This window comes from Scophthalmus maximus, chromosome 4, assembly GCF_022379125.1.
Source record: "Scophthalmus maximus strain ysfricsl-2021 chromosome 4, ASM2237912v1, whole genome shotgun sequence".
NCBI lineage: Eukaryota > Metazoa > Chordata > Actinopteri > Pleuronectiformes > Scophthalmidae > Scophthalmus > Scophthalmus maximus.
This window is the reverse complement of record NC_061518.1, coordinates 5,913,778-5,926,677: the sequence shown is the minus strand read 5'-3', so window position 1 is coordinate 5,926,677 and position 12,900 is coordinate 5,913,778. Positions and strand designations below refer to the sequence as shown.

At 41.5% G+C, this 12,900-nt stretch overlaps 1 long non-coding RNA gene across 1 annotated transcript; it reads right to left on the bottom strand.

The window, feature by feature from the left end:
- Positions 1 to 2,531: 2,531 nt before the first annotated feature.
- On the bottom strand, positions 2,532 to 4,848 carry LOC118302219. Its single transcript, XR_004790485.2, has 2 exons — positions 4,308 to 4,848; positions 2,532 to 3,221 (listed from the first exon to the last, which is right to left on the bottom strand). It is a non-coding gene; the product is annotated as an uncharacterized LOC118302219 (long non-coding RNA).
- Positions 4,849 to 12,900: the final 8,052 nt, after the last annotated feature.

Sequence of the window (12,900 nt, the reverse complement as noted above, 5' to 3'; positions counted from 1 at the left end):
GGCCTTGTTTTTATCTCCTGAGAGAAATATTTGCTCATGCTCCATACATGTTCACCAGCTAAATGCTAACGGATTCATCAAAACCATTACTGCAAAGGTGTTTGTGTAACTTAACTTGGTATATAACTATTAAGTGAAAAAACTCTTCAACCACATGCATGTTCACACAATGCACCACATGCCAATTCCAAACCAAATGACATGGCCAGGGCTCTGATAATGGAACACACAATTGCCAAATCCATCCATCAAGTCAGACAACAGGTCTCTTTTGCGTTAGACACTCCACTGAGGACATGCAACAGACAACAGTGATCGTTTTTTGATCAACACACAGTATCACATCAAACACTGGGAATGCATACACACAATATTTCTTACATTGACAAGTTCTCCTTCCTTGACTTTGTCTTTGCAAACTGGGTTATCAAGTCCTGAAAACAACTCCCTCAGCAGCTTTGACTCAGCAGGCATCAAAAAGAGTGCCAGCAGCACTTTCTTACTCTTGGACGTTCTTGGTTAATATTTTATTTGTTTGATTTGAAATTGACCTCTCTCCCTCACATTTTGATAAAGGTAAACAGACTAGTAATTGAAGCGCTTCCATCATATGGTTTTGAATTTCTTTTCACTTTGTTGTTCCTTTCTGGAAAAGGCTCAGGGTCCCTGCGGCACCCCTTCTCCCGCATGCACACCCAAATCACACAGATACAAATGAGGAAAGTTATGGAGGACATGTGGGGTGAACGGACACAGATCCATATTCAAAAATGCTTTGCAAAATGAAAGAGTTGGAGAAATGGCAGCATCATAGCAGGATTGTTCTTCTTTTCATATGGTTTTGTTTGTCCGCAGGTTGCTAACAGGAAGGAATGACCAACTGACTAATCGTTCTTCAATCCCATGGGGCATGTGATCTGAATATGTAATTTTGGTGTTAAAGAGGATGCGCATTTACAAAATTAACTGTTCCTCACTAATTAAATTCAAGTGCATATTGGATGTTTAGGGTTAGGCATAATTAAACAAGCAAAATCTACTTAAATTCATGCAAGTTAAAGAAGTGCAATTAAACCAAAGAAATGAATGTATTGATTTGAACCCTCATTTGTTTCAAGGCTATCAGGATATGAGTGTAACACACTGACTACACTGTGTTTCAGAGCCCGTTAGCATTCTAACACTTTAATCTATTGACTTAAATAATTTGAGAATAATTCTTCAGATGAATGACATGGCATGTTTACCAGTGATTTGCAGCAACTGTGTGTATGTTGCTGATGAAAAACTATCATACTACCCTCCAGCTTCAGGTCAAAGTAAAAAAATAGGACTTCAAAACAATGTTTCACTGTTGTAACATTTTTGTTATATGAACAATCCATTTCCTGTTTTTCCTTTTGTGCAAAGTGAAGAGTCTTCCTATTCCTTCAGCCCATGTGCTTGCCTTGTCAAGGCTGACTCTTTCAATTATATGACTCACCAAGCCCCTCAATCTCCAACTGTGCTCAGGGCTGCATGCGGGTGAATTTCTACACACATTATACAGCATATATCTTTACCAATATATTCATGCGTATATTTCTATATCCTTCTATATATATCTACTGTGTATATAAATTATAACGATAGATAAAATAGTCCAAATTATGTGTGATGCATGCACATATTTAGATACAGAGACTTGTATGTACAAAGTCTCAAGGACGCACAACCTGTGATGCAATTTTTAGAATCATAAAGCTGTCTTGCCTGTTGCCAACTCTGTGTCTAACTGGAGGTGAAGGAGGTTAGCCAATCTGTTGAAATCATTGTTGTGGCTATTCCAAGCTTAGCAGGCAAATGACCATAAGGATCTTCAGATGTATAAAAAGAATTATTGAAATGAAAAAACCAAAGGCAATGACCTTGGATGTTCTCATTGGTGACATCTTCAAATGATTGTGTCTTTAACAACACATGTTTACAGTTAATGTTTAATTAAGACTTCCATATTTATCTGATAAAACTTCATAAACAGACTACATGCCACTGGCCTTAAAGGTTGCAATAATTAAACCTAAACTTATAAGGTCGACTCATGACCCCGATGCTTTAGCCAACAATAGACGTGTAAACAACCTACTGTTCATTTCTAAAATCCTTGGAAAAGCTGTAGCATAGTAATTATGTGATTATTTGCACACATATTGTATGTCTGAAGATTTGCAGTCATGATTTAGAGTACATCACAGCACAGAAATAGTGGTAGTGAAAGATACCATCTTCTCATGGCCTCAGACAGTCGACTGTACTAAAGTGGTTTAAATCATTCCCATCGGATATATTCCAGTTTGTTCATGTTAACATTGACTCTTGATCCTGCACACAAAAGTAAGTAATGGAGTTCCACTGGGTTATGTATTAGGACCGATATCTTTCACCTTATATATAGACATTATCAGAAAGCACAACATAAATATGGAATTCTATGCAGATGACACGCAGATATATTAAGACAAACATAACCAGGTACTCAAACTTCAGGAATGTCTTAAAGGTTTAAAGGAATGGATGACCTTTTTATTTTTTACTCCTGAATTCAAACAAAGCTGAAGTTATTGAACTTGTTGACTTTAAAGACAAAATGTTTTACACAGGATGAGTGAAGTTGTGCCTGGCTTTTAATTTCTATTTCATCTTCACTATCATGCATCATTAGAGCAAGGAACTAACTCACCAGTTGTTGTTTTTTTACTTGGAACCTGAAAGCTTATGCATGCAATGTTACAATGAATAAACAAGTCACACACATGGTGATTGTGCCTTTCTACACACTTCACTTTCAAGAGTTTATCCTTATTTTATTAATCCTCACTCTCTTCTGCTACCCTCATAAGGATGATATACGACCAAGGGATTGGCCCGATGAAACATAAGATTGTCTGTAATTAACATGAGCAGGTACACACAGAAAGCCCACAGATCTGACAGTATTCCCCTTGAATGGGCTGAGAGAGCCCAGGGACACCATTACCCTAACTGATGAGGGCTATTTCTCATTCCTGGCCAGTCACTTCACAGCCATTAGTGTGTGCATTATCGACCTGTGGAGAGGTCTTGGTGCTCACGGGGAAACACCTGCAGGTCAAATCAACCCCTCCTCCTCTACCACTCCACAGCCCCCTTTTACCCTCATCAGCAGGCATGAGATCTGGGAGAGAGAATACGAGGTGTGTTCTCTGTGTGGGAGACGGAGAGACAAAAGCGAGAGCGAGTTAGTGTATTTGTGCGAGTAATATATGGAGTGTGGGTGTAAATAGACGTACAGTATGCATTCAAGAGCATGGCACAAGTCAAAAGGGAGAAAGGCAAGTGCAAGAATGTTGGGGGTGGCAACACAACTTAACCTCTGCTTTTTTACCTTCAAATTACTGATCATTATAGTACATAATGTAAGATTCCTAAATGATATATGGCATGAATCAGGATATAGCCAGAAATGAAATTACTACTTCAAGCAGTTCAGTTATCTGCTTAAAGGATAAGGCTGACGGTAATAAGTATTTTTGGTTTTTACATAAGACATTAAGTTTTGAAAGTAAGTCACAAATATATTGTTTCATTTCTAGACAATTTCCTGAAACAACTGGCCACTGTAGATTTTCACAAACGACTCAAGCAGGAATTATTTTGTCGGGGACTATTTTCAGTCGTTGCAGCAGCAGGGGGGATGTGGGATTGATTCAAGATGAACACGCATTTGTTGTGATGAAGGGACATGTCAGACAGTATAGCAGCGTGAGTCATTAATGTGCTTATAATAGTTGTTTTTTGGGGGGGGGGGGGGGGGGAATGGAGGTCTACAGCACAGTCGAAAAAGTTATAACATTAGTTCCACAGGCAGTTTTGTTAGTGTCATCAATTGTTGGTTTTGGTGTTTTGCTGATAAAGACAAAATATAGAATATTACCAGCCTTATCCTTGAAATAGCTTCTCCTCTCATTTAGAATTCTTTGCACGAATTGATCTAGTCCAAATTAGTCTATTGAAATTACAGCCCATGATTAGTAATAACCCGTACAGTTTCTGGACCATAACTTTTATATGAATTTAATTCATCCCGTCTCTTGTGTACCAAATTCTTTAGATTTTTCCTCTTCTTCTTCTCCCTTCATCAGCTGAGGCAAACTGTTGAGGCTGAGTGGGTGACTAGCTGTCATTTAACATACGTGGCCCTGTGTACACGCAGACAACTAGCCTCATCTAGTTTGGCCCCATCCCATTCTCCACTGTCATTCCAACTGACAAGTGACCTAAAACTTCACCTTGGACCTGCTCACACCGGCCTGTTTAGACAAGTGCCAGGGAGGCCATCCAATGCCCGGAAAATGCCTGATGAGAGACTCTGCACAAGTTTCAACAGCTCCGAGCTGTTTGTCTTAACAACCCCCGGGAGCCACTTTCGATGGATTCAAGTTCTCTTCAGCTAAGTAGATTGGCAGAGGGCTGCAGTTAATCTCATGACTGGTGCATCTTCTCAGCCACTGGTCAGAGCAGCATCAAGGGTCCGCGCACAGATCGTGAAAGTCTCCGTCATTCAAATTGAGCAGCGTCGGACCTGTGAAGGCGTTTCTCCTCTCTGCTCTCTATAAATACATGAACTATATTTAAACTTGAAAATGAATGTCAGGCTCTTCAGTGGCTGATGCTCATCTCTCTGCGAGTGTGCTTTATCACAGAGGCCATGTGAATGCTCACCAAACTTCAAAGCCAACTTCTCATTGCCATGTTAAGCTGCAAACTGCTTTGAAGGGATAGAGTTAATATATCTTTGGTTGTGTGTGTGTGTGTGTGTGTGTGTGTGTGTGTGTGTGTTTGTGTGTGTGTTGGTGGTTGTCTCTATGAAGTCTCCTCTGGATGACTGTATGGAAACAACCACCACTGACCCTTTATTCAGCCCCTTTTCACCCACATCATGATTATCATTTCTAATTCGCATGAATTAATCCGAATTGTACACATTTCCACCTGTCCTCCTCTCTTGTTATACCTAGTACCAAAAGGAGCAAAGAGACACGTGTTAGTCCCTTGTTACAGGCCTAGTATCCATTCTCCGTGTGAGCAGATCAAAGCCTTCACGTTAGACAGGTAGGGGGACCTGAATGAAATGCTAATGCTAATCCTATTAACATTCCGGGCATGCCGAGTGGCTTGCTAATGGCTGGCACTATGGGTTGGATGGGGATCATCTTATTTAAGCAGATCGAACTGAAGGCATTCATCAGAGCGTTGATATCATCACACATTATATGAACAGCTGCATATTTTTCATGGGGTTGACATTGTAGGGAGATGCAAGTGTGGTGCCACATAAATCAAACTGACAATACAATGGACCTGAAATGGATCAGGGCAAGACAAGGAGGATGCGAGAAGTAGCATGCATATTCCCTCACACTCCACAGACAGACAGATTCTCTCTCTCTCACACACACACACACACACACACACACACACACACACACACACACACACACACACACACACACACACACACACACACACACACACACACACACACACACACACACACACACACACACACACACACACACACACACACACACACACACACACACTCACACACACACACACACACACACACACACACACACACACAGTCTCTTTTCATAGCTAAATGCAAATGTTCCGCTTCTTGCATGGTTCATTTATCCAGTGTGTAATTAGTCTATTCTATTTCATAAATCAATGACTAAAAATTTCCCACTGCTCTTTGACAACGACAAGTTCTTGTTTCACAGAAATGAAAGTTTTATGACCTTGCCGATGGGAAAAATAAATGACATATTTTCAAATGTCACAAGGGTTAATATCAGAATAAATATTCAGTTCAATATACATGATTTTGATGACTGTTCTGTATTATATATTTTTAAGTAATGGAGGTACCTGAAAGCCTTTTAACTAAGGCAGACAAAAAGTCTACCACGCTGCCGTCTTAGTCACTGAATTTGTTAATTAAGAGGAATGATTTTGGACATGATGTGGCTTCATTCATTTCACCTTCTTTGATATTCTTTTTCGCAGTGATGAACATCCTCTGATGTAATTAACAATAGATGTACGACAAATACAATGAGTGCTAATAGTGAACCTCCATAGAATATATATCTTCACAAGACAAGTGTTCAATGTTGGATACATGTTAAGAACTTTTCCAAAAACGACCCTGGCTTCACGCTACTCAATTTTTGAAGGTAATTCAGAATGAATGAGCTTCAAAAACAAAGGTAGAAGCTGGAGAATTAATTATGCCTGTTTGTATAATTAATGCAAGTGAGGTAAAAGGTTATGCTTAATTATTCACTTAACATCTTAGGTGTGGAAAAGGGGGAGCTGCTGAAGCTGTCAAATGAGGTTCATGTGTTTAACCTGCGCATACAGACAGACGACAAAAAGAAAAACCTGAATAAATGAGTCGGGAAACAAAATAAACGCAGATGCTCCCACACAGGTGGATTCCATGGTAGAAATAAGCAATTCAAATCCAATCATGATCTTCTGACATGTATAAAAATGCAGAGCAGAACACGTTGATTTTGATTCTGTGGCAAGAGGAAAAGATCAAAGTGACTTTGACAGACGTGGATGGAGATTCAGTAACAAAAACTGCTAAATTGGCCAATGCTACAATGGGAATAGTAACTGAAATGACATCTACATTTTAGAACTATGGGAAAGACATCCGCAGAAAAGGCTCCGAAATTGTGGTCAACAGCGCACATTTGATGACCGTGATGCTTTGTGCGTTAGTGCTTTATGAAAGGAAAAAAGGAAAAGAGCAACACTTTCAAAGGTGACTGAGAATGATGTCAATGTAGGATGTGATCAGAGTGTGTCAACAAGAACTGCCCGTCAACAGTTAGAGTCGAGAGGGATATTGCACAAACCTGTCATTACAAAGATGAATGTACATTTGAGAGTTCAGCGGTGCAAAAACCATATAGTCACTTGTCTACAGAGAAACAGGGGGAAAAAAGTGGTGGTTTGTCACCATATTCTTGACAAGTGGGTAAAGAATGCAGGCCCCGAATGATTGACGCCCACCATGAGGGGGTCTAGTGGCTCTGTTATGTCGTGGGGGATATTTTGCTGGCACGGGTTGAGTCAACTTGAGGGGAAAGTTAATCCAAATCAATAGAAGGTTTTTGTGAGTGGTTACGTTTATCCCGTGATGAAACATTTCTATCCTGATTGGTCTCTTCAGGGATGACAATTTCCCCATCCATAGGCCACGAAATGGCCACTGAAGGGTTTCCTGAGTACGGACATAAAAGTGAGCCATATGCTATGTGGCTTTCACAGTCTCTAGACAAGAACCTAATTGAATATCTGTGGGAGATTTTGGACCAATGCGTTGGACAGTCTCCACCATCATAACACCAAATGAGGGAATATGTTTTGGAGGAATAGTGTTCATCCATCGCATGGAGTGCAGAGACTTGTGGAGTGCCAAGGTACGCTGAAGCTGTTCTGTTTGCTCACGGTTGTCCAAGACATCAGTCAAGCTAGTTTCAGGCATGAACCCCGGAAAATGTCCGCAAAAGTGGGTCCGGACATTTTCCAGAGTTTGCCTTTCGCGTATGAAATTCGAAGCAGGAGATTGTCAAGACTTTGGTTTGTTCTTCAATGTGTCACCTGGTGACACATTGAAGAACAAATAAAGGTGTTGAAGCTATTCAATAAACTCAAAACTGCAGTACAGTCACACCCAGCTAGTCTAAAAGATACTGAATACGGTGTTCAATTATACATCAGCAACACACTTGCAAGTCCATGCTTTAATCAGCTCGATTGCCCGCAGTACACTGTGGGACGTATTGAATGTATTTCTGTAAGGCCTTTGCCAGACCCCCTTAAAATAATTTTATCTTTTGAACCGACCACTCTCAATAGATTTCAAGTCAAGGACACTTATTGTGGAAATTCTCATCCAGGGCCGTGCTGCTGTACATTTCCAAGAACAATCTATATCATTCACTGTCTTTGGCCAGGGAGCAGGGATTTATATAAAGAACGGGCAGACAGGCAGAGAAAAAAAATAGATGGCATTTTATTTCCTGCAGGGAGAGCGATAGTGTGTGTGTGTGTGTGTGTGTGTGTGTGTGTGTGTGTGTGTGTGTGTGTGTGTGTGTGTGTGAGAGAGAGAGAGAGAGAGAGAGAGCAAGATGGAGAGAGTATGGAGTACAGTATGTCTTCTGTCTCCTGTTCGTTGGAAAACACTTTTGGTGCAGAGGTCATTATTTAGTCCTGTGATCTGGATAGCCGGTGCCGCTGAAGCCTAATGAAAAGTGCCTTAAACCCCTTCCCCATGTGTCACTTTTTGTTAGACAATATGATGGATGGTCCATTTTACAGCCTATTTCATCCGCTGTGCTGTTCTAAACTGTATTTTCAGGGTGCTTTTACTTGAAACATCCATTTTTGTGTGACATGGTTATTCATCAGGGAGGAGACTCAAAGGCACCACGGCTTTCAGAGAGGTGGGGAGAGAGGTATTGGTCCCGCCACACCCCGAACCCATCATCCTCACTCTGTTATTCTTATCGTAACCTCCAAAAAACACTCCCAATATGCAGACACTTGATACTTTGAGCAGTACACTGCTCTTGGCTGCGACAGAGGTAGTAACCTTCCATCCTACGCTCTTAACCTTGCTGATGGCACACCAGGGAGACATGATGGGACGGGAAAACAACTAATATTCAACATTTGTCAATTGGTGTATAGAAGAAAAAAAACACGGAGAGGAAAAATTATCAGTCGTGCCATCTCTGTCGTGATTAAATCACAGCCACACAGGCAGCCTTTCTTCCTGTTCATAAACTAGTCCCTCTCACGTTGTGACACTTTGAAGGGAGGGCTGGGTAACGAGCAGACCTAGGGGGGCCTGTGGATAGCTAGTCGGCCAGTCGGTCCTCCAGGTCACACTAACACAGAGACGGATCATTAAAAACGAGCCCAGGGACCTCGAGGGGGGTTTATGTAGTTATGAGGTCTCATCTGTGTCCGGTTGTGAAAATTATGGCTGTAATTTCCATTCCGCCTGATAAATGGCATCTACAATTTTTACTTGGGTGATTTCTTTCCATAAATCTCCTCAGATTAAACAGTGTACTCTGTAGTGAAAGCACTTAAAAAGCAATCTCCTTCTCTAATGGCATCCTGCGTGCTGTAGTTCATAAGGTAAAGGAGACCCAAAATAGTCAATGGGAGTATTTTATGCCAATGAACTAACTTTTGCCTCGAAACCCACACTTCTCTCGCATCCAGACACATCCCCATTTAAGCTCAAGGTTTTCAGCTGCATTTTGGGAAATCCTTTGTGCCATTAGGGCCTCTGCAGTGTCTCATGTGTGACTGCTCAGCAACGAACAGAGCCATACACAGTAGTACAGTATAGTGAACCAAACGAGTGTCCTGCCCCAAGGGTAGGTCATGTCATCCAAGGCTGTGGTTGATGCATCGCTCGGGGGGGTGTTCACACATCTGGACCCCCTTGCCCTGCCCCCCCCTGCTGGTTCCCAAAGGCTAGATAGCCCTCACGCAGGCCTCTTGGACATACTGTGTCGCAGCAGCTGGGGACTCTACACATGTTTTTTCTCCAAGCCTGTCAGCAAAAGGTCATGGTCCTACAACACCAACTGGCACTAACACACTTGAGGGACATGTACATATTTTTCAGCCATGTCCTAAACTGTAAGTAAAATTTTGTGCCGTTGCATTATGTGAAAATACTGTATGAGTGGCAAATCAATGCCTTCCCTGGATTTGTACACACAAACACACTAGTGTATTTTTCTCCCCCATTCCCAACAGCTAGACATTAAAGCACCGTAGGGAAGATGTTGACCCTGTTTGAATAGAGCAACCCTTGCATGCGTCTGCAGTACGACTACATCAGCAGAAAGCTTGCCACAAGGTACATGTCCAGCAAAGCAATTGTATATGCAGAATAGCCTTTTCAAAGACAGGCACTGCATCACTACAGTGAAGAGCCTCGGGGCAGTGAGTGAGATGGAGGCCAGATGACAACCCAACATGCTACCAATGCAAACATGTTTCAGTGTTTAGAAGATTAAGTAGAGGAACAAAAGCATTTCTATAGCGATTTAGAGAAAGGTATGAATACGATGCTGTCTTTGTTTTATAATTTACATAAACTTAAAGTTACATACTTAAAGCTATAGTGTGTAATTTTTAGATGAACGTATTCACAGAAATGTTATATATTGTCCATAACGTTGTGTTCATATAAGTATAATCACCTGCAACAAAGAACCAATGTTTTTTCGTCAACTTTGAATGAGTTAAATATAGTTAAATGAGGTGGACCCGACCTCCGTGTGAGTCTCCATGGTTGCCACGTCGCGTTGAATACGGTCGCACAAAACGGTCCAGGATACGTTGCATGAACTTTCGGCGCTGGCAAAACCGGAAGTGGAATCAGCGGTGTGCCACCAGAAAGTGTCCCCTGTCAGTTGCTCAGTTGGTTGCAGTTTGCAACTGTGACCCCCAGATGCTACGTCGTGTTGTGCTGCGTTCCGGTTCCACTGCGACAATATCACCAGCCCGACATCCGGGGTCAGAGTTCCGAGCGGTTTCGATGTATAATGGAACGCAGCATTAAATACGGTTGCAGAAAACGGTCTAGAATACTTCGCATTAGCATTGAATTTCCCTGCGCTGCGGGAAACCGGAAATGGAATTAGCGGTGCGTCACCATAAAATGTCCGCTGTCGGATGCTCAGTTGGTCCGGTTTGCAAATTTGCCTCCGGAAAAGTACAAAAATTACACACTGGGGCTTTAAGGAACAATTATTCATATTTGTCGAAACTAAGAAGTTGAGGATTTGTGAAGGTGGTGTTATGATTGCTATGTCTGAAAGACATCTGGAGAGATCTCATAAAGAGCACTTATTGTAATAACAGCTGTCAGATTTACTATTTTAGATATTTGAGCTTGGTATGAAGTGCATCAGTGGTTTTGGAGGAGAAAAAGAATGAAGGACAGATGGGAAGAAGGAAAAAAAGACAGAAAGAAAAAAAATCTGTAATTCTTCAACATTTTTTAGATATCTCTACACGGCGATTCTTCTGCTGGATAAGGTCATTCATTGATCCGGCACTACAATGGCAGCTCTAATAGAAAAAAATATAACATTGAATAAAAAGGCTTTGTCAAACACTACACAGCGCTATGATACATATAATCTTCATCAAGTTAAGATCCTTGATTAGTAATTGACAAGAAATTAAATGTGAAAACTCAATAACAACCAAATTATATGTGGCGGATATAGGCAAAATATTTAATATTCAGGTGTTATGATGTTATATTTTTTTAATGGGGCTTGACAGAAAGCAGTCGGAAGGAATTGGCCAACTTGCCAATTCAAAAGATGAAAAATAATAAGGGGAGATAACTTTGGTACTCTCTTCCTCCTCCTCCCTTTCTTTCTTATTTTATTTTCCTTCCCCTCCCTCACCACTTAACTCTTTATTAAACAGTATGCTGGAATGGTTGAGATGATATAAACAATACTCCACTGCAATGAATCCTCCAGTTAGACTGTTGCCCAAGTTTCAAAGGAGGCTTTGGAAACACACATGGAGACATCAGGTCATAATACAATTTGCAGACAGCCCGCCCGTGAGCATAATGGAATCGTGTCACTCAGAGGGAGCAAAAGTGGAATTAATTCAATTTGTCACGGTGACAATTCGGACTTTGATTAAAAAGGACTCGCAGACGGCGTGTATTGTACGGGTCGAAGTTCAAAACAGACATGTCCGCTTGGTTGTCAATGAGCCCGGCTGCGCTGACGAAAAATGGCGACTCCCCTGCACGACTCTTCATTGAGCGACTATTATGTTGACGCTGCGTCGGGAATTAAGCATTGACAGAAAACAAACTACTGAAAATGATGTGCATTAGCTTTTTTTTTTTGTGCATCTAAGAAACAAAAACTTGATTAAAATGAACAATTACTGATAATGACCTCATCCGGAGTCAAAGCTGCTCCCAAGCAGCTTGAGAAGAGAATGCAGACGTTGGACAATGGGCAGAGTTCATACTCTGTATAACGCCACTGTTTATCTCTGAAGCCATTATAGTATAAGGCTCCAGGATTTGTCTCTCCCCACTGCTCCACTCCCCCTCCAAATCACCCAGCTCCACTCCCTCCGCTTTGGTCCTGTGAATAAGCTCCAATCATTTACAATGAGCCCTCCTCAGAGCGCTTAGTAATATGATGATGCTGTATGTCTAAATTTAGGTGGTATAAAACAATGGCGGCATGTAAAAAATTGTAGAAGGAGGGCCCTTACAGGGGCTGTGTTCAACCATACATCACAGTATAGATGCAGGACAGGGAAATATGCTGACATCAGGCCTCTATCTACCTTTCTTACCCTCCACGGACACTTCATAAAACAAACAGCGGGTGTAAATTTAGAGGATGCAGCCGTAAACAATAGGCCACTGGGAAAAGTTTCGAGAGTTCAGCTCGGATAACAGTTTAGCCAGGAGAACCTGCAGATGATAAATAGGTTTGTTTGTCACCTTTCTTCCCTCTCCGGGGAACAATGATATGGATCACAGAGGGAGCGAGGGGAAGGGGATGCAGGGTGTGGGGTTGGGAGGGGGGGGGGAAGAGAAAAACAGATCCTAAATAGAACAATATACAGGCAAGCACAGAAAATAGCGGGTCTGCGAACTTTTAACAATCACCCTAATGTGACATGTCAGATTTTGTTCTTAAACATTCTCAGTGGGCGCTGTTTTTCGGCTGTCATATCAAGACGAGAGAACATATTTTAACCGAAAACTCTGCA